Raw genomic sequence first — 259 nt, 5'->3', positions numbered from 1 at the left:
CCTGAGTCGCGCGGGCGTGTGGAGGTGCCCCACGGCGGATGCCCTGACTCACCGCACACCATCAGCAGCAGGACGATCAGCAGCGTGGCCACGAACACGAGCAGGGTCAGCCCGACGTTCTGCCACATCTTGGGGGGCGGAGGGCGCGAGCGGGCGGCGCGTCCCGGGCTTCAGCGGCCGGGCGGGCGCCCCTCGGCAGCGCCACCCGGGGGCCGGGCGGGCACGGCCGCCGCCACCCCCCGCCCCGCCCCCCCCCCCT

This window comes from Galeopterus variegatus, unplaced genomic scaffold, assembly GCF_000696425.1.
Source record: "Galeopterus variegatus unplaced genomic scaffold, G_variegatus-3.0.2 Scaffold2257, whole genome shotgun sequence".
Taxonomy (NCBI): domain Eukaryota; kingdom Metazoa; phylum Chordata; class Mammalia; order Dermoptera; family Cynocephalidae; genus Galeopterus; species Galeopterus variegatus.
The sequence above is the reverse complement of the archived record's forward strand: the minus strand, read 5'-3'. Positions refer to the sequence as shown.